The sequence below is a fragment of the Macaca thibetana genome, chromosome 15 (genome assembly GCF_024542745.1).
Source record: "Macaca thibetana thibetana isolate TM-01 chromosome 15, ASM2454274v1, whole genome shotgun sequence".
NCBI classification, from domain to species: domain Eukaryota; kingdom Metazoa; phylum Chordata; class Mammalia; order Primates; family Cercopithecidae; genus Macaca; species Macaca thibetana.
In genome coordinates this window covers 94,281,531-94,302,423 of record NC_065592.1, presented here as the reverse complement: position 1 = coordinate 94,302,423, position 20,893 = coordinate 94,281,531, and the positions used below count along the sequence as shown (strand labels likewise).

The window sequence follows — 20,893 nt, the reverse complement described above, 5'->3', positions numbered from 1 at the left end:
TGGGTCATAACTCCTCAGACACATCATGCTCTTTAGCAAAAAATTCCTGCACGTGCACCCTCTCCAATTTCCTGATACGGATTAATGATTCTTTGAGGAGATGGTCAAAGAACAGCTTCTCTCTTTTAAAATGTCATTCATTGGCTAGAAATCTTTACAAACATATGTGTGCTACAGTTAAAACCTACCGGAAGTTTCAGTAAAATGGCTTTTCCCCAAATGCTAATAAGATTCCTTTTCTAAACCTGGCAGAAGCTCCTTCAAAATTTAAAGGAACAAGAGACTAGAGATATATTTATTTTCTTTTTTTTTTTGTACTACCAACAGTAAATTCCATTGACATTGAGTGGCAGTGCTTCACACCACTTATCTTTTCTGCACTAGCACCAACTATAAATAATAAATTTGTCTACTTTATAAAGGATTCTACATCCAGCCATCTCAGTGCACTTTCACAACTTATGAGGTTAGCAGGTCAGGTATTATACCTATTCTTTTTTATTATTATTATTATTATTATTTGTTTTTATTGTAACAGGCACTTTGATCTTATTCTGAATATTGTGCCTATTTTATCAATGAATGAAACCGAAGCCCAGAGAGGGTAAGCGACTTCTCTAGATCAGACGGTAGTAAATATTAGAGCCCTAATGAATAAATTCTCTACATTCATAATGCTTCTACTTTAAACAATATTAATAAGTAATTTCTTAAAGTAAAAAGTATGCCCTAATATTAAAATTAAAGTAGTTGTACAGTTATGAATATTCACTTTGTCCATTAAAAGCTGGCAAATTTGGGAAGTAATGAAAAGCTATTTTTGGTACTCTATCACCTCTTAGATAACTTCTCCTTTCCACTCGTAGTGTCAGTGTCTTCATAGGTTTTTTATTTCCCTATCCCCCTCTTAAAATCTGCTTTTAAGAACTATATTACATATGACTCCCAGTAATGTATAAAATAAAAGTTTAAAATGTCATCCCGGCCGGGTGCGGTGGCTCAAGCCTGTAACCCCAGCAGTTTGGGAGGCCGAGACGGGCGGATCACGAGGTCAGGAGATCGAGACCATCCTGGCTAACACGGTGAAACCCCGTCTCTACTAAAAAATACAAAAAACTAGCCGGGCGAGGTGGCGGGTGCCTGTAGTCCCAGCTACTCGGGAGGCTGAGGCAGAAGAATGGCATAAACCCGGGAGGCGGAGCTTGCAGTGAGCTGAGATCCGGCCACTGCGCTCCAGCCTGGGCGACAGAGCGAGACTCCATCTCAAAAAATAAATAAATAAATAAAATAAAATGTCATCCCTCCCAGGAAAACATTTCACACATTCTACATATTTCTACCACCAAGCCTCGTAATAAGCTCTTACCAAAGCATTTTAGGCAGCCTTTGGGAGGTGGCGGAGGTCACTTCTGGCAGGATGAGACTGTCTCACCACTGGACCCATGACATCTTCCCAATTTACCTACACTGACACCCAGAAGTCTGGTCTTGGGTTTCACACTGCACTTGGTTTTATTATCTCCAAGGAGGCGTCTTTTCCAAAAGCTCTTAGAGTAATATGCTACCACTTGAGGATGCTCAGTATAGATAAACTATTCGTTTAGGACTTTCATATATTCCCAGTTTCCTAGGAAGTTTCCTCAATGCTCATACCCTCATATCCTGACCTCTGTTCCTGGGATAAGCCTCTTGAACGCAGCTGTTTTCAGGATCCCCAAAAGCCTGAAGCAGAACAGGTTCTGAGGCAAAATCCTTTATATTTGTATTTCAAAACAGTAGTTTTATCCCAGAACTTTGGGAGGCCAAGGCGAGTGGATCACCTCCCTTTTACAGATCAAGGGATCTGCAAAACACTCCTAGAAGTTATACATTAGTTCAGCAAAGTCAAAGGATACAAAATAAAGACAAAATCCTATTGTTTCTATATATTATCAATCAGTACATAGGCAAGAAATTTTAAAATGCAATATCATATGGAATAACTAAAAAAATACTTAAGGGTAAATCTAATCAAACATATACAAGACTTGTATGCTAAAAACTACACAATGCCAATGAAGGAAATGCAAAAGACCTAAATAAATGGAAAGCTTTAGTATAGCATGTTCATGGGTTGGAAGATTTAATATACAAAGATGTCAGTTCTCCCCTAATTACACAAATATTTAATACAGTAGCTATCAAAATCTCAGCATATTTTTTATACACAAGATTATTCTACAAATTATATAGAAAGGGCAGACGGGGCGCAGTGGCTCACGCCTGTAATCTCTGCACTTTTGGAGGCCAAGGCAGTCGGATCATGAGGTCAGGAGATCGAGACTATTCTGGCTAACATGGTGAAACCGCATCTCTACTAAAAATACAAAAAAATTAGCCGGTCATAGTGGCGAGCGCCTGTGGTCCCAGCTACTCGGGAGGCTGAGGTAGGAGAATGGCGTGAACCGGGAGGCGGAGCTTGCATTGAGCAGAGAGCCCGCCACTGCACTCTAGCCTGGACAACAGAGCGAGACTCCATTCCAAAAAAAAAAAAAAAAGGAAAAAAAAGAAAAAAAGAAAGGGCACGTTACAGGAACAGCTCAATTTTGGAAAAGAAGAATACAATAGAAAAAAACAGTCTACCTAATTTTAAGACTTGCTATGTAACTATAGGAATCAAGACTGTAGTGTTAACAGAGAGATACACAGACCAGTGAAACAGAACGGAAAACCCAGAAATAGACCCACACGAATATGCTCGATTAATTTTTGACAAAGTACAAAAAACAATTCAACGGAGTAAACATTCAATTCGATTCAGTAGTGTTGAGCATATGGATATCCATAGGGGGGAAAAGTCCTCTGCCTAAGTCTCACACCTTACACAAAAATTAACTCTAAATGAATCACAGACTTGCATGTAAATACAAAACTATAAAAAATTTAGGAAAAAAAGTAGAAAGTCTTTAGGATGAAAGGCCAGGCAAAGACTTCTTAGACATGACAACAAAAGCACAACTCATAAAAGGAAAAAATGGCTAAGCGGAATTTCATCAAACTTTAAAACTATTGCTCTGTACAAGACTGTTGAGAAAATGAAAAGAAGCTACAGACTGGGAGAAACTCTTAACAAATCATCTATCCAACACAGGATTCGTATCTAGAATCTATTAAGAACTCTGACAACTCAACAATAAAAAAAGCAAACAATCCTGCTAGAACATGGACCAAGACTTGAAGAGACATTTTACCAGACAAGATATACAGATGGAAAATAAGCACATGAAAAGGGTTCACCATCATTAGCCATTCAGAAAATGCAAATTAAAACCACAGTGAGATATCACTACACACTTGTCAGAGCGGCGAATTTTGTTTCTAAAAAACAGTGACAACACCAAATGCTGACAAAGATGAGGTGAAACTGGATCACTCATACACTGCTGATGGAAATGTAAAACGGTACGGCGACAGTTTGACAGTTTCATAAAAAACTAAACATGCAGCACTCATACAACTCAGCAGTCATACTCCTGGTCATTTATTATAAAGAAATGAAGATTTATGTTCACACGAAAACTGTACAGAAATGTTTATGAAAGCTTTAATCATAACAGCTCAACACTGGAAACAACTCAATTGTCATTTAATGAGTGGTAAAGCAAACTGCAGTACACCCATGCCATGGAATAAAAAGAAGAAACTACTGATAAATGCAACAGCTTAAATGACATTCAAAAGAGTTAAGCTGAGGGGAAAAAAATTCCCCCAAAATTATATACTATATGATTCCATATATATATACACACACACATATATATACATATACACACACACACATATATACACACACACACATATATATAACATTACTGAAATGGCAAAAATGTAACATTGGAAAAGGGGGGGGGGTGGGGGGGGGGGGGGGGGGGGGGGGGGGGGGGGGGGGGGGGGGGGGGGGTGGGGGGGGGGGGGCGGGGGGGGGGGGGGGGGGGGGGGGGGGGGGGGGGGGGGGGGGGGGGGGGGGGGGGGCCAGATTAGAAGGAGTGGAAGGAGGCAGGAAGTTGCTATGTCTATAAAATGGCAACATGAGGGGTTCTCATGGTGAGAGAAATGTTCTGTGTCTTGACTATTTCAATGTCAATGTTAATGTCAATGTCAATGGTTGTGCTATCATACTACAATTTTATAAGATGTTACCATTGTAGGAAACTGGGTTAAGTGTACATGAGCTCTCTCTATTATTTCTTACAACTACACATGAATGTATATTTATCTCAAAATAGAAAGTTCAATTCAAAAAAAACCTCAAAATGAATGGGGGAATATGGATATGTTTGCTATCTTGAGTGTAATGATTTAACATGTACATATTCACATATATCAAAACTCCTTAAATTGTACACTTTAAATACATGCATTTTTTGCATGTCAATTAATCTTCAATAAAATAAGGGGTGAGGTGTTGGGAGGGAATACAGTATGTCTCTTCCTCTTCCCTGAGGAATTCAATCTTATAATCATTAGTTAAGTCAAGCAAAATAGGCATCCAAACCTAAAGAGGAGGAAGGGAGCAGTTAGAAGCTGTTGCAGTGTCCCAGAGCAGAGTGTAAGAGCCGAAGCAGGGTGAATAGGCGTTTTTCGTAGAAAGGTTGCCTGATTCCAGGTTTTGGATATCCAGTGGGTTGAGGAGGGTGCCTACATAACACAGCTGCTGGGCAGAGAGGTCTAAGCCCAAGTGAGTAGGAGAGGACAGCCATACCTGTAGGGCCATAGTGGTGATGAGAGATTGCTTACAGACGGAGGACTGACAGCAAATATATTGAGGCTAACGGGAACCAGATTTCTCATTGTTGGAGAAAGAAGTCACCAATGTGGAAAGCAAGAAAACTAGAGTAAACCCTGTAGTGTTAAATTACACCTAGAGGTACTGATGTAAATTCATGATTTTCAAGATACATAGATATGTAGAGAAATAGGTTGAGATTTAAAGGATGAACATGTGTGTATACTAGCTCTGTCCATTGAGAGGGCCTAAAACCAACAATGCCTAATATTAATAATAATGAACACAAGTAGCACCCTGACCTTGACTTCTAAATACCATTCTCCAATAAAGGAACAAGGGGTACTAAGAGAAATGGCTGAACCCGGGACTGATGCAGCAAAAGTATATGATGAGTCTGAAACATCTTTTTGTATCAGAAAGTAAGAAATAACAGAGATATATCCAAAGAATACAGAAGTCAAATTGAAGTAACTAGCTAAATCTATGACAATTTGGGCATCAAAATAAATATTGATAGTAACAGACTGAATTGGATTCAGTAAGAAAACAAGAATCTATAGTGATATAAAGTAAGTCAATAGATAGAAAATTTTATGTGGAATTGCATATCTGTTTTTGTTTTTGAATGGGATATTTAACCTTAACAAGAATATTTTAATTTTGACTCGGATTGTGAATAGGTATTACTAATATAATTAAAAGTGTACTTCAAAGTACAGCTGGTGACCTGAAGGTTCTTAAAGTCTACTTGGGGGAAGCATAGTGAATAGTGAGAATTCTAGGATTTCTTTGCCCAGCATATATTTCCACTTCATCCATCTATTAGTAGACTAGCTATGGAGAAAATGAAGAGAGAAGTATAGAATGGCTGTTCTGTTTCTAGCTTGGGTGTCTTGGTGCTACTAATTAATAATGGGAATGTCAGAGGAAAAGCATCTTGGTGACAGAAGACAACGGTTCAGTTCGTAAGATTTTACCTTGAGGATGTTTAGCAATCAGTTGGTTTCACTGGCTTAAAATTCAAAGAATTAAGTTAGTGCTAAAATAGTTAACTCCATGAGGGAATAACTTATCTAAGGAAACCAATAAACAGAAAAGTGAGTAGGACAAGGGCAGTAAGAAAATAAACATTTAGAAAAAAGCTTTCTGCTGTTTGTAATAGGACAGTTTATAAACAAGTAGAATTACGAACAAACACGGTAAGCAAAATATTTTTAAATGTTTTAATTAGCAACTACTTAAATGTCAATAAAAAGTACAATTGACAGATATTTCTCACAAGAAGACATACAAGCTGCCAAACATGAAAAAATGCTCGGCATTACTAATCATCAGAGAAATACAAATCAAAGCCACAATGAGATACCATCTCACACCAGTCAGAATAGCTACTAAGAAGTCAAACAACAGATGCTGGTGAGGCTGTAGAAAAATAGTGAATGTTTATACACCACTGTCAGGAATGTAAATTACTTCAGCCACTGTGGAAAGCAATTTGGGGATTTCTCAAAGAACTTAAAACAGACCCACCATTCTATCCAACATTCTCATTCTGGGTGTATATCCAAAATTATTCACTCTCCCAAAAAGACACATGCACTCATATGTTCGTTGCAGCACTATTCACAATAGCAAACACATGGAATCAACCAAGGTGTCCATCAACGGTGAAGTGGATAAAGACATTGTGGTACATATACACCATGGAATACTATGCATCCATTTAAAAAAAACGAGGAAATATGTCCTCTGCAGCAACATGGGTGCAGCTGGAGGCCATTACACTTTGCAAATTAAAGCAGGAACAGAAAGTCAAATACCTCATGTTCTCACTTATAGTGGGAATTAAACATTGGGTACTCATGGACATACAGATAGCAACAATAGACACTAGGGACTACTAGAGCGGGGCGGGAGGGGGAAAGCATTGAAAAAGTAACTATTGAGTATTATGCTCAGTACCTGGGTGACAGGATCATTTGTATCTGACACCTCAGCATCATGCAATATACCCAGGTAAGGAACCTGCCCTGAATCTAAAATAAAAGTTGAAATTATATTTTAAAAAACTAGAAACTACTCAAACATCAACAAAAAGTAAAATTAATATTCTACCATTTAATGTTATAAAGATTATTAAAGTTCATAATCACATAAAATGTATATGATGTGTGCTTTTCTTTTTAAGTACTTATTTAAGTAATGTGAAACAATTTTCATAGCAAAATCCGGAAATAAACATCAAAATGCTAAGAATAATTGTTTTAAGGACGGAAATGTACGGGGTTCTTCTACTTTTCCATATCTTTCAAATTTGCTATACAGATGCTCCTTGACTTACAAGGAGGTCGCATCTGATTAAACCCATCATAACTTGAAAATACCCTAAGCAGAGCCATCAAGTCAAGGACCGTCAGTGTACTACTTTCTTTTTTCTTTTTTTTTTTTCTTTTTGAGATGGAGCCTTGCTCTGTCTCCCAGGCTAGAGTGCAGTGGCTTGATTTTGGCTCACTGCAAGCTCCACCTCCCGGGTTCACACCATTCTCCTGCCTCAACCTCCCGAGTAGCTGGGACTACAGGCGCCCGCCACCATTCCCGGCTTTTTTTTTTTTTTTTTTTTTTTTTTTTTTTTTTTGTATTTTTAGTACAGACGGGGTTTCACCATGTTAGCCAGGATGGTCTCGATTTCTTGACCTTGTGATCTGCCCACCTCAGCCTTGCAAAGTGCTGGGATTACAAAAGCGTGAGCCACCGCGCCCGGCCTGTACTACTTTCTAAAAAGGCAAACAGTCACAAAAAGGATTCCCTCTCACCTCTTACGAGGGCAAACATAGTGATATTCCTGTCTAAGAGGGAACACGGACACGTAGTAGGCTCTCAATAAATGCATGACTATATCAATATTTGTGTAATTAAAGACAGTTACCTGAGATTTGCTGTTCCACAAAAGCCTGCAGTCCTTCCTGCTGGAGAGCCTCCTGTCTTGCTGTCCTGGATCTTGAAAGGCATGACAAAGGGCTGTGCCTCCACTCTCAGAAGTACACCTTATCTCTGTCCACTGGCGCTGCGCCTTGGTAGATCTTTATCTGGGGCTCCCAACCACCGTTCCTACTAGACACACTTCTGGGTTCCAGAGGGAAGGGGATTAGAGAGCACTTGACGCCTCTGAAAAACAGTGTGTAGAGCCAGCATCCTTCTTCCAGTTACTGATCCTACAGAGAGGGATGATGAGCTCTTAATTTTGTGTATGGACCAGCATTTTGGCATCTGACACTGTCCTTCTGTCCAGCGCAGGCATTTATTTCCAAGGCACTGGCCTCTCCGGTGTCTGAAAAATGCCATGTCGTAACTGCATCAGGGCCCTTAGCCCATTCCTTAACTTCGGCCCTTAACTGAACAAAGTTCTTTACTCGTTCATTGCAGCACTCAGGGCCAACCCTACCAGCAGATATCAGTATCTCCCCCAAAAAATACGTGAAATATGAGATTCAGGTTAGGTTACTCGTGCAAACCAGGCAGTCAATGCAAAGCCAGGCAGCCAATGCAAAGCGAAGCCTTAATAGCGGTCAACATTGTTACTGTAATTATTATACCATCATCTCCATCGAGTTCCATCGAGTATACTTGGAGAGTGCAGCCCCTCGCCCAGGACTCTGAGCGGTTTCCGAGGCCTCAAGCCCCGGCGGGGCCGTTGGAGTTCCGTTGGGGGAACGTCAGCGAGGCGCGCTGCCAGTTGGGATGAAACTAGCGGTCGAGGCCGGGCACGGTGGCTCACGCCTGTGGTCCCAGCACTTTGGGAGGCCGAGGCGGGCAGATCACGAGGTCCGGGGATGGAGACCACCCTGGCTAATACGGGGAAACCCCGTTTCTACTGAAAATACAAAAAATTAGCCGGCCTGGTGGCGGACGCCTGTAGTCCCAGCTACTCTGGAGGCTGACGCAGGAGAATGGCGGGAACCCGGGAGGCGGAGCTTGCAGTGAGCCGAGATGGCGCCACCGCACTCCAGCCTGGGCCACAGAGCGAGACTCCATCTCAAAAAAAAAAAAGAAAGAAAAAACAGAAAGAAAAGAAAATGGTGGACAAAGGAAAGGATCCTCCTTCAAGCAGGGTAGGGAAGAAGGGTACTCCGTGACCAGAGACCTTTTCCAGGACCATGTCTTTGAAGCAAATCTCAGCTCTTGTCTTCCGGAAGCGATGGACACAGAATCCAGAAGCCTGAGGTGAGATTTGTGGCCAACGCTGCCGCCTTTAGGAAGCCCAGCAGCGCGTCCTCTCAGGCCGGGTCCCTGGATGAAGCCTCGCCCCGGCCGTGGCTCCACCCCCGGGTAAGGTTGGGCCCCAAAGGACGCTATACAATTTTGCTATACAGATGCTGGAGTATCTGGACAGGAGGCAGTGCCTTCTGTCTGAAATCTTTCCTATTGCTCTTTCATTCCTCCAGAAGTTTCTGAGGTATCTAATTACTAAATGCTGGGCACAGAGCCTTGATGAGGGAGACATGATCTCAGTCTGGAAGACAGACTATTAAGCCAAATATTCCAATACACTGTGGAGGGTGTTGTGAACTGGAAACCAAGGACGGATCACAGCTTGGGAGGATCAAGGCGGGTATCTGAGGGAAACCTCTTTCAGTATAATGGAAGGAAAGAGCAAAGTTATTTGATGGGAGTTCAAGGTGTTTGAGATATTTTTAAGTTTTATGATGAAAGGTTCCCATCTGTTGGCTTCTCATTCCTTTGTAATATATGTGGTCCAGCACATATGTTCAATGGGTGAGTACGGTCGAGAAAATTAGGAAAGTGAAATTGTAATTTTGAGTAGATAAGCAAAGAAATTTACTAAGAAAATAATAAGATAAACTCCACAACACAGAGAGCTTTGCTCCCTCACTGGTGTGACCCAAGTGCTTAGAAGACTGCCTAGCACAAAGTACTCACTGGAGGAATGAACGGATTATTTTCAGGCAGTGTTAGAAACTGGCCATTAGTTGTAGATAATGAATTAATGGTGGCACCAAACACTTAATTGTGTGATTTTATCCAAAAAGAATCAGCTTGTTTTTAGAAGACAGGTCTAGTGAAGGTAGCAAGTTGGATTTTTCCAGGCAGGAAAGATGAAAAGACACTGGGATAGGTTGTTTGGAGTAGATCATAAAGTCCAGATCTTAACCAGGTTTGTGGTTAAGTGTGGATTATGAGGTTTTTCTTGAAGAGGAGGGAAATAAAAGGTTACCTGATTGGCAAGGAGAAAGTTTAAAGTGGTTTGCAATTCCTGAATTGGTTGAAGAACTGGCATACTGAGGGCATAAGTGAGAAGGATAAAGGGTGGAATGTCAGACTGTCTTTTTTCCAAAAGCAGAGATATTCCTGGTAGTTCTAGGGTATGGCAATAACTGGACTGGAATGAAGGTAAAGGGCTTTAAGATGACATCTATTCACCTGGATGTTGAGGCCTTCAACTGATTTCCTTCACATTGAGGGTTCCTTACCCTGAACCTCATCCCAACTTTTTCCCCTCCCAAGGCATCCACAGAATTACCATTCTTCCTGAATTTCTAAGCTTTGGTCAATGACATGACTCTGAACAAGAAGGAAGAAATGGAGCAGTAAGAGAGAGGGCTTTAGTAAATCCATTTTATCTTTGTCACCCAGAATTTACTCACCTTCTGGAAATATTTCCTCTATTGCCTTATGGGGAACTAACCCCAGTTTCGGTTTCAGTCCATGTGCAGGTGGAGTTGCCTTTCCCAACACTACTATTTTGAGGATGGTATGTAACTCAGGCTTGGCTGAAAAGATCATTCCATGTTTTTGGCGATAGTGATTGGTTAGGAATGGGCATGCGACCCAGTTGGAGCCAGCAGGGTACTAATGGAACTTTTGAAGGAACTAGTGGGAGAGGCAACCTATTTTTATCTGCACTTGAAGCCTGGAGAATATAGCTATGAACTTACCAGATACAAAGTCTTAATGAAGCCAACTCATAACACAGAGCAAAGGCGTGGATAGAAATGAATTCTGAGGAAATTAATGGAGTCCCCGTATGAACCCTCCTGCCTAGGGCCAGTCTTACTTCCAGATTTTTTGCCCCTAATTTCTCCTCTAAGTTTGAATACTGGCAGTGGTATTTCAGGTGGTTCTAAGGGCTCCTTTCACTTTACCATTCATGATGACCCCACACCACTTCTACCTTCATACCAACTTTCTTTTTCTTTGGATGCTACAACTTCTTTGATATTTGTCGGCGGGGGGAGTTATTTTTGTTTTTTAACCAGCCACCACTCCACTCAACTGTTAAACAACTTCCACCTTGATAATCTGGATATGGATCAGGGTGACGACCTATTTGGCACCTTTGGCCACTTTGGCTTCAGTGAACTCAATGGGATGGCCAAGAAGAGACCCTTTTGTTAGGAAGTCTTCTAAGAAGTCTCCAGTGACTCTACCTCATGGTACTGACATGTGTGTAATTATCCCTCCCCTTAAATGTGGGCTGGACTTTCTGATTTGCTTCTAACCAGTAGAAAAAAGGGAGAGATGATGGGATATCATTTTCAATTTTAGTTTACAAAAGATGTAACTTCTGGTTTGTTAGCAGACTCTCTCCTTTCCTGACTTTGATGAAGCAAGCTACCACATTGGAGAGGCCCACATGATAAGGAACTGAAGGTGGCCTCCAGCCAGCTCCAGCCAACAGTCAGCAAGGAATTGAGGACCTTAGTCCAATAGACCTTGAGGAACTGAATCCTGCCAACAGCTACATAAGTGGGCATGGCAGGGTATCCTTCCCCAGTAAAGCCTTCAGACGAGACCCCAGCCCCAGCTGACACCTTGATTGTAGCCTTGTGAGAGACCCTGAAGCAGAGAACCCAGCTAGGCCTTGCCTGGATTCCTGATCCACAAACTGTAAGATAACATATTTTTTAGGCCACTAAATTTTGAGGTGTCTATTACACAGCAATACATATCTAACATACTTGTAAATCATCATAACTTTGGTGTAAGGTGTAGCAGCATGACTGGAAGGCAGGGACCAAGATCACCTTCTCCAAATAGGATGATATTGTGTCTGACAACATCCCTGCAAATATTGTCTTTATGCTCAAAGATCATCCCTCGTACTCTTATACTGAAGTGGAATCACTGTGCTCTACAAATCCCTTATTAGACTCTAGGAGGTGAGGCCTAGGTAAAGGAGTGTTGGGTGCAGTGGATGCCAGGATGGAGTTATGAGTAGGGATGATGAGGTTATACTTTTCCCTCTTCTTTTTATTTTCCTTGCCCACTCACTCTCCCATTACATTTTTCTTGCTCTCTGTCTCCTTTTCTCCCAAGTTCTGAGTAACTGCCTGGTGACCATTCCTACAAGTCATTGCCACGCAATCCCTTGGTCTTGTAAGAGTGCTATCAAGCCATGCATCTTGAAGAGATTCCCTAAGGAAGGGAGTCTTCTCTTTCCTCAAGATAACCTCATAAGCAAAGAGACCTTATGGTCAACTTCAAAATACTCTTTTTAGACAGAGTAATATGCCACATATAACAGATTTTTCAGCAGGACCCACCCACTGCCTGGACCATACCTCAGCCAAATAAGTGTCCACAATAGCAAAATCCACCCATTCGTGCCTCATACAATGACCACTCACCTGTCTGATGTTCTGGAGTCAGTAGCTTTTTAAAAATGAAAGTAAACTACTGTTTTCAGAAAATTATTTTTATTCCTGGCCTCTTTCAGAGATGCACTTTCTATCCCCACTACTGCTCCAAAAAGGCTACAGAAAGGGAAAAGATATACAACTACCCATTTTCCATTATCATTAGGGTAAGGTAGGAGGTGGGGAACAGGGCACATTGCCCCAAACTTCATGAGGGAGAGAAGGGCTGGCTCTTGGGAGGAATATTTATTCCTCACCGAGAGATCCAAGAAAAAGATTTCTCCCTGTCACTGATTTCAGGGTCTAAAAACCACCACACTTCCAACTCTAAAACTTCCTAATGGCTGGGCGCGGTGGCTCACGCCTATAATCCCAGCATTTCGGGAGGCCGAGGTGGGCAGATCACCTGAGGTCAGGAGTTCAAGACCAGCCTGACCAACATGGAGAAACCCCGTCTCTACTAAAAATATGAAATTAGCCAGGTGTGGTGGCATATGCCTGTATTACCAGCTACTCAGGAGGCTGAGGCAGGAGAATCACTTGAACCCAGGAGGCAGAGGTTGCGGTGAGCCAAGATCATGCCACTGCACTCCAGCCTGGGCAACAAGAGCAAAACTCTGTCTCAAAAAAAAAAAAAAAACTGCCTGGAGGCAGCAAGGGAATTTCTGGCTTTATTATGCCAGAGTAACTCACTGTACTCTACAGCTGTATGTACTTTAAGATAGCCAGGTAGCCAGTAAAAGGATAATTTGAGCCAAGTTCTGGACTTTGGATTTTTCAAAGGGTTTTTCTCACTTTGAAAAGCCTTGAAAGGTTTTAGAGTAAACTTTTTGTACTTTTATGAAATAATAGTGTTTTAATTACAGGACATCTGAAAAGTGTCAAAAGACCCTAGGATAAGACTGAGAAGGCCATTATCAGGCTCCCTACAAGGGACTGGTCATCTTTTAGAAGGCAAAAGAGAAAAACAATAAGACCTAAACTAATTCCTTCCTTTCCCTGAGCACAAGCTCTGGGATACCCAAAACCCACACCTCCAGAGCAGTACACGGAGAACACCACTCTATAGTACAAGAAACATTTGTTGGGCAGGGTCAATAGTCTTGATTGTGCTAAAAAGAGATTGCTCTCATCAGAGGATATACTATCATGAAAACTGAGAGGCTCTTTCTACAAGAACTGGATTATTCTTTGGGGAAAATTTTTCCTTCCTGTAAGTGCTGTTTGCAAAGAAGGGTCAAATCTTTGAACACAGTGCCTTAAGCTGGTGTGATGTCAGGGGCACATACTTGCCTGCAGGTGGGGCTTGGATGGGACACAGACTCACTAGAGGGCAGGGAAGGGGGATTACTCTGGCATAATAGCTGCTCTTTAAATGTCACAACTTTCTGGGGATGACTGATCCTAGTCCTGATCCATGTAATGCTTGAAAGATAACTTGGGTCAGCAGACACAGCTTCTTGGTTATAAGGGTTGGTACTTGCCCCTTCCCCTTGCCAGTGTTCAGAGGGAAGCCAATAGTTGGAGGGTCATCCGTTGTCAGGCTCTGCCTGAGTCTGCAGCTTTTCTTCTGCTGACTTAATTCCAAGTCCTCAGGTTCCTGCCTACATGCCAGTTTCTCCTCTAGTATCTTCCCATTGGCTGTCATGAGCTCAAGAGCTTCAAGAGGCCTCATAAAGACAGGTCTACCTTCCACTAGGTCTTGGTGCTGTACAAAGGCTGGCATTAACTTGTCTTTTTGCATGGGACTTTCTGCCCTGTGCTTTTTCTCTTAAAATCAATCCACTGAAGAAAATGTCTCATCTTTTTTTCCGAAGCAACTTCCAGGACGAAATGGTTCTTTCTGTGACAGAGACTTTGAAGTCGCCTCTAATTTCCTGTCCTTGCCAAGATGGCTCTTCCTTGTGGCTTTGGATGTCCCTAATCCCAAGTCCTCGCGCCCACATTCTCTTGCTTTGGGTCCCCTCTTGGCTGATGGGAAATTCTTATCCTGGCACTCCCATAAGACATACTTAGAGACTTGGGGCTCTTGCAACTGCTTCATGCTGATCCCTCCATTGTCCGGGTGGATATGCAGTACCTGGAAAGCTGCCTTGTCCTCACTGGAGACACTCAGGGAGTAAGCCAGTGAGGAATCAGAAATCAAGCTATCTGAAGTAAAGAACATGTTGCTGAGACAACCTTGAGCCTACTATGCTCCCCACTCTGCAATTTAAACTTTAACTCACTAACCAGCTGTCCTTTAAAGTCTGATGATTTAGGATCTTCAGCAATCAATATTCTTGGTGGGGAGTATTTGGAGGTCAAAGTAGTTTCTTCTTTACTTTTACTTGCGTTCATCACTGAGGAGCTTCCCAACTCACTGGTTGTCAAGATATCATTAGATTATGATTGAAGAGCACAGAGCTCCTCTATCTCCCTGGACACGTTGGACATAGAAAAATGTTCTAAAGTTTCTGCTACCATTTTGTTTGCCCTGAAGCCTTTCTACACTATTGCTGGGACTCACCTTCTCATTCCTTGATTCATCTCTACCCCTGTCTTGCCTTGTGGACAGCTCTGAGCTGTGTCTATTGGCTAGTACAGTCTCATTATGATTCTCTTTGTCTATGATGCTGTGTATAGGGGGCAGAAAAGTCTGTCTGCCATCCTCAATTGTCTGGGCAGTCTCTATAAGCTTACAGCGAGTAGGAGAGGGTGATTGTCTCAAGGCTCCCTATCCTGTGTTTACAGATGAAGTGGCAGGGAGAGGACAATCCAAGCTGGGACTGGATTTGTCATTTCTAACTTGTGTCCCTGAAAAGCATTAGAGCATCCCTCAAGGGACCTGGAAACCACACCTTTAGAAACCATCCTAGAAATATAAGTGGTAGACAAAGGAAAGTTAAGTTGGGGAAGAGGCCATGTTTTGGCTTTTCTCAACATATAGAATTTTATGGATTCAAGAACCTTGAAGGGTAGACCCCCACCTCTGACTTACCCTAACCCTCATCATATGAGCCTCTAATACCTGATGGGTTTTGGAATCAAGAAAGGAAAGTTCCAGAGTGGTAATCTTGCAGTACACCCTTCCCACCAATGGTGCCACATTTCTGTTTTCCTTATTGGTATGGGAACTCCCAGAAGGAGGCAATGTATTGTGAGCCAGACATGAACAACATACTCAGATAGGAATCCTATCCAAAGTGACCTGCCAAAACTTCCTGCTCAAATGTAATCTAAGAATGGTTTTCACTTGATTCTGGTCTAAGTTCCTCCTTCATACACTTAGTAATTCATTCCTTGAGTGACCTACCCAGTTACTTTTTCTGTCAGAGACAGCCCTCAGACCCTTCACCAGGTAGTTTTCTGAGACCATTGGTGGGTTATGTAATGGGCACTTCGCCAAGATATACTCAAGATTGTTTGCTGTGTCATTTCATAGCTGAAACTTTGTTGGGACCTCTCATGGAAACTTCCTGGGAGACTCAATTCTGTCTTCCCTAGATTTTTGTTACTGTGACCCTGAAGCTCAAGGGGTTGTGAGTATGTCTACAATTCTGCTAAGATATTTCTGTTGATTTGCACTGAGGCTTCCTCAGTGATAGAGACCCTGGATTCCTGCAGGTATGAAGGCACCAGCGTAAGATTGGCCTCTTTGGAACATGGAGCTCCAATTTCTCTTGGGGATCATTTCTGATATGAAAATAACCAGGAAAAGTGGAGACTGGAACATAGGCCTGGGAGGACTGGCTGACCAATGGAAGGTTGGGAGCTGGAGGATGAAGGGCTTCTTAAGATTTTTGGAGCAAAGGGACTAAACCCCACAAACATTCCTGTTGTTTCTGTAACACATGCCATTCCAGATGTAGATTTGAGGTGTGAGAGTCAGCCTCATTCTGGAGTATATGGGAAGATATTCCACAGTCCTTAACCTGGGATGGAGAAGATGATGGTAGGGTAGGGAGTGAGGAGTGAAGGTGAGCCTGGGAATGGATCTGAGTGATAGGTAGGATCTGGGGTTGGTGGTTGGTTTGAGGAAAGGATTGGGGATGTATAAGGATGAGGGGATGATGGTGGAACTGAGGAAGTGGTAGAGATTCTTGATCATGCATTTGGACTGTATTGAATACAATAAAGCAAGACACTAGTGGGGAGCTGCTCCTAGAGACCAGGAGAGTAACCACTAAGGACACACTATGCAGAGAGGAAAGACCCTAGAAAAGCTGGCTATATTTCTTTTTGGGTTTGTTTTGTTTTGTTTTGTTTTTTTGAGATGGAGTCTTGCTCTGTTCCCCAGGCTGGAATGCAGTGGCATGATCTCGGCTCACTGCAAGCTCTGCCTCCCGGGTTCACGCCATTCTCCTGCCTCGGCCTCCCAAGTAGCTGGGACTACAGGCACCCACCACCACGCCCCGCTAATCTTTTGTGTTTTTAGTAGAGACGTGGTTTCACCGTGTTAGCCAGGATGGTCTCGATCTTCTGACCTCGTGATCTGCCCCCCTCGGCCTCCCAAAGTGCTGGGATTACAGGCGTGAGCCACCAAGCCTGGCCGTGGCTATATTTCTGTTGCACACTTCCCCCCAAAGTTTTGACATGCAGGAGCTGCTGACCAACACGCAGCTGCTCTGGTGTGCCTTTGGTGTTCCAGCTTGTTTGGGGGCCTGTGGTGTCCTGCTCATCAACAAGGGACTGCAATAAATTTCCTGAAGATGTCAGTTGGTATTCTGACCACATTTACTTTGAAAATAATCCCTTCTCCTCTTCTTTCTTCTCCAAAATCTGGAAAGCCATTCTTTTTTTATTTGTTTTTCTAGGAGTGCCTGTATCTTAAGGCCAAAAACGAATGGCTACTGGCCTCCATGTGCTTGGTATCAGAATCTTCCCAGAGACAGGTCTCTGGTGAAGGAAGGGAAACATGCTCCCGCTGAAAATCAGGGTATGGTGATCTGGGGAGGAACATGTTCCTGATGTGAGGCTGCCACCAGGAGAATTCTGAGTTGGAACGGTCCATGCCTCTGATTGTTGGAACATAAGTGGACAACCAAATGGGACTTTCCATAGAGGGCATCTCTGAAACAGGTTTCAATAAGACAGAACTTGATTTAGATTGAGTCACAGTTCAGTCTTGCAGTGGTGAAGCAGACAGGGTTGGTGGCGTGTGATCACAAGCACATGAATTAGTGGGATTCATTGCCCGGGAAACATCAGATAAGGGGTTGATATCTTGGGAAAGGGTGGGGTCAAGGGCAGGGTTCAGAGACAGAGAGGCCTTGGGTTGGAGATCAGTATCTGCCTTCTGAGTGTGTTGTGGTGGGAGAGGGGGAAAAGCAAGCTGTTGGGATGGGGAATGGTCCACAGAGAATCTGGAATCCAAGGGAGGAACAGGCTGTGGTGGCAGAGTGTCACTCAGCGATGAGGGTGAAAATAAGTCAGCTAAGAGGATATTCAGGTCAGGGGAGAGAATGGAGCAGGGCAGAGGAGAAGGCTCAGGCAGAGAGGAGCCAGTATTAGGTCTTCTAGAAGGGTTGCTGGAAGGGCAGAGGTTAGAGTTAATGATGACTTGGTCACAGAAGCTGTGGAAGCCAAAGGGGACACAGAGGGAGCAGCATCTTACGGGGACTCCTGGAACAGCAGTCACTTGACCTCAGCAGTTGCTCTATTACACACCTCACAGAGAATGTCTGGACATAATAGTTGATGAAAACGGATGGTATTGTAATGCTGGCCCAGAGGACTACAGGAGACAAGAGGTACAAAGCTGCAGCCAGGATTGAAACAAACATATGTGACCTTGACAGGTCTTGCAAAGATAAGACATCACAATGCATGCTGTCTTTTCATATGCCCCCTTCCACTTTCCTTATCTCACAGTATACCTTTTACCCCTTTCCCTATGGCTTTTACATTCTGACACTGGATTTTTCCTCCCATTTCAACCCCAGGCTTTTGTAGCACCCTATAATTACATGAACTCTACTAAAAAGAGGGATACTGGAAAGAAGAATAATGTTGAGTCACCTTTGCAGAAGAAAAAACAGCTTCCTCTCTTCCTCTACTTCACTCTGGCAAGTTCTCCAACTGAAAAGCCAGTAGGGTGAGTAACAGGATAGTGATGAAGTTAGAAGCAAAGAGATCTTATAGAAGGCTAAGTAGAATGCCCCTTAGGGGTGCCCTTGGTTGATTGGTCTTGAAGAACCTCAAGGATCTGTAGAAAAGCTCAAATTGTCATTGATAATATTAACACGGTTCACATATGTAAGTGGCTTCATTTATAAAGTCCTTTTACATACAGTATTCCATGTGATGTTCAAACCCATCACATGGGACCAGGTGCGGTGGCTCATGCCTGTAATCCCAGCACTTTGGGAGGCCAAGGTGGGTGGATCACGAGGTCAGGAGACTGAGACCATCCTGGCTAACATGGTGAAACCCCATCTCTACTAAAAATACAAAAAATTAGCTGGGTGTGGTGGTGAGCACCTGTAGTCCCAGGTACTCAAAGGTTGAGGCAGGAGAATGGTGTGAACCCGGGAGGCGGAGCTTGCAGTGAGTGGAGATCACACCACTGCACTCCAGCCTGGGCAACAAAGTGAGACTCTGTCTCAAAAAAAATAAAATAAAAATAAAAATAAATCACATGAAGCACAGATGTCAGCGGTTATCTCACAAAGGAGGAAGTCAAAGTACTTATACAAAGTGGAGAGACAGAAGTTGTGACTCCAAACCAACCACCCAGTAGTCCTTCCACAGTAGATCTCACATGGCCACCTACTGGGCAACACCCATTGCCCAGGTTCATCACTCCTTCTTGTGCATGGTTGGGCAGAGCAGGAACTCCGAGAAGTGTCTTAGGTCTGATTGCTTTCCCGTGAGCCTCTCCTGTGAGGACTGTTTTCTAACAGAGACTGTATCTAGTAACTGACATCCTCAGAGATTGGGAACCTGAAACCTCATGGAAAAGATAGGAAGGGTCATCTTTGGGGAGCTGAGGTTGAATGGGCAGAACCTTACCTTTAAATGTTCCATTTTTCTTTCTCCTCTTGGCTCTGCCTTGATGCTAAGAACAAAAAGAAAATAATGCGAGGCCAGAACTCACTTCTCTCACTCCTCTAGGAAGCTCAGACATTGATTATACAAGAATAATATGACTCTCTATCTTAATTAATAGAAATGTGTTTATTCTGGGTGTGATGGTGAAAGCCTGTAATCCCAGTTACTCGGGAAGCTGAGTCATGAGAATATTTTGAACCCGGGAGGCAGAGACTGCAGTGGGCCAAGTCATGCCACTGCACTCTAACCTAGGCAATAGAGCAAGACTCAGTCTCAAAAAAAAAAAAAAAAAAAAAAGCTTCTTTTTTCAAGTTTTAAAGGTGATAAAATATTTCCAATTTTTCCCTTTGAAAAATTCAAAGGACGGTTTTGTCTATGAGAGCTACACTTGATGTTCTCAGTTAGCAGTCCTCAGTTCAAGGAAGGCACAGATTCAGAGGTCAACAGTCACATCTTGCTCCCTCACAGAACCTGTGTCCTGGAAACAGCACTCCAGCTTCAGCTTCTGCTCAGAGGCTCTCAGCATTGCCCTCCTCATCAGCCCAACATGAAGGAAGGTTTGGCTGAGTGACACGTGACATGGAAATATTACTCATGATCGAGTGTCAGGAGAAGCTGTTCTTTTGAGAGTCCACAGTCTCAATAATTTAATCCAGTACCACAGAATCACTGTTTTTTGGATTTTATCCTGGAATTCTCCATTACAGCCAGATAGGGAGTCTGTGAGCTTCAGATGGAAACCTTAGTCCTCCTGAACCCCTACCTCTGTCTGACATCTTCCCTTAGAATAGTGATGTTCTAGCCTCTCCTCAGACTTCCCATGTCAAGTGTCTCTCTAAGCCAACAAACTCATTTATAAATGTGGGAAGAAGAACAGGAAAATAAGGAATCATTTTCTGAGGGGATACTTCTGGTTCCAGCTCTGACATTCAAAAAACTTACCACTCCCATCTTTGGAAGGAAAAGGCTGAACAAATTGAAAATAACTTCCTGGAGCCACTGGGGAATTGAGGTTGTAGGGCAAACCACCCCCTAAAATCCTCAGAAATATGAATAAAGAGAATCATAATTGAGATCAGCTTACCTGGAGCAGAAGCCACTGAAGCCGTAAACTAGTCGGAACACTTAAATGGACACTTTGACAAATTGCTGGAGGAAGTTTGTGAACTAGTATGAGAGTGAGAAAATTCCTAGGGTCACAGTCTTAGGGAGTCCCCTACATTTTCATGGGTTTTACCTCTGGGAAACCCATCAGGTTCTCACAATGAAGAGCAATGAGAAAACTCATGCTTCTGGCAGGGACAAGGGAAAGGTTACCATTTTCAAAATACTGAGTGTTCTTCATAATAGAGGCCTATTCATTAGGGAAAAAGGATACCAGAGCTTGATCTTACATGACAAAAGGAAGTTACCCAACTCCAGCCCCATCTAGCCTTCG

The 20,893-nt window shown here is 42.9% G+C and overlaps 1 long non-coding RNA gene across 4 annotated transcripts in view; it reads left to right on the top strand.

Moving 5' to 3' along the window:
* Window positions 1-8,510: 8,510 nt before the first annotated feature.
* LOC126936860 (uncharacterized) overlaps window positions 8,511-20,893 on the top strand; it is a 78,300-nt gene continuing 65,917 nt past the window's right edge. For 3 of the 4 annotated variants that reach the window (XR_007719595.1, XR_007719598.1, XR_007719597.1), the window contains exons 1-2: window positions 8,511-9,094; window positions 18,348-18,499. This is a non-coding gene — a long non-coding RNA (uncharacterized LOC126936860). The remainder of the gene's footprint in view (window positions 9,095-18,347; window positions 18,500-20,893) is intronic. The other variant, XR_007719596.1, reaches the window with a different exon arrangement.